The sequence below is a fragment of the Fukomys damarensis genome, unplaced genomic scaffold (assembly GCF_012274545.1).
Source record: "Fukomys damarensis isolate Sample0158 unplaced genomic scaffold, DMR_v1.0_HiC HiC_scaffold_9, whole genome shotgun sequence".
NCBI lineage: Eukaryota > Metazoa > Chordata > Mammalia > Rodentia > Bathyergidae > Fukomys > Fukomys damarensis.
Genome location: NW_022900921.1, coordinates 12,335,658 through 12,336,478, shown reverse-complemented (window position 1 = coordinate 12,336,478; position 821 = coordinate 12,335,658).

Here is an 821-nt window from a genome sequence, read left to right as displayed (position 1 = left end):
AGAAGTGTAAATAAGGATTAAAATGTATAATTAATATTGTGTAATAGGAAGAAAAGTCTAATAGAATAGAGGAAATGGGAGCGGAAGGGGAAAGGTAAAAAGGGAAAAGAAAAAATACGCGAAAAGGAAAAGCATGGAAACACAGTGTCTTTGTAAACAGGGAAGGATGGAGGGGCTAAGGGTAGGACTGGAGAATGGGGAAAAATAAGACACTGCTAAGTTATGTATAGGTACAAGATCCCAATGATGAATGTAACTATTGTATACCTAATATATATCAATAAGTTTAATAAAGAAAAAAGAATGTGCATCAATGTTAGTGGCACAGAACAGTTTCTTCAATGTTGGGGACAGGATGTGTACACTAATCTCTGTTTTGAATCTTTCTTAGCTCAAGAGAAAACAGTTTAAATTCATATTATAATGAAATTCTTTGAGCCAAACCATACGGTGCTTCGCACTGCTGAGCCCTAGCGGAGTGCCCCAAGCCTTGCAGTGAGCCGTCTGGTCCAGACAGGGAAGGAGTTAAAAATTTTTCGCCTGCATCACTGCTACTGCGATTGCACCTGGCGGGATCAGCCCTTCACAGTCCCCCACGCGGTCTCCGCAGGTGAGTGAGGGTGAGAGCGCGTGCGGCTCTTGGCACGTGTGTCAGAATGGCGCGTGTCACAGCGCGAGTACAGGTGTCGCCGTGGTGTGCGGCACCAGCCCCTGTGTGCCCAGGAGAGGCTCGTGTCTCCAGCCCACGTCCCTGGGGCGTAGCGGGAAGCATCCCGCGTGCGCGACTGTGAGTGAGCGTGGGAGGGGGAGGGCGGGGCGCG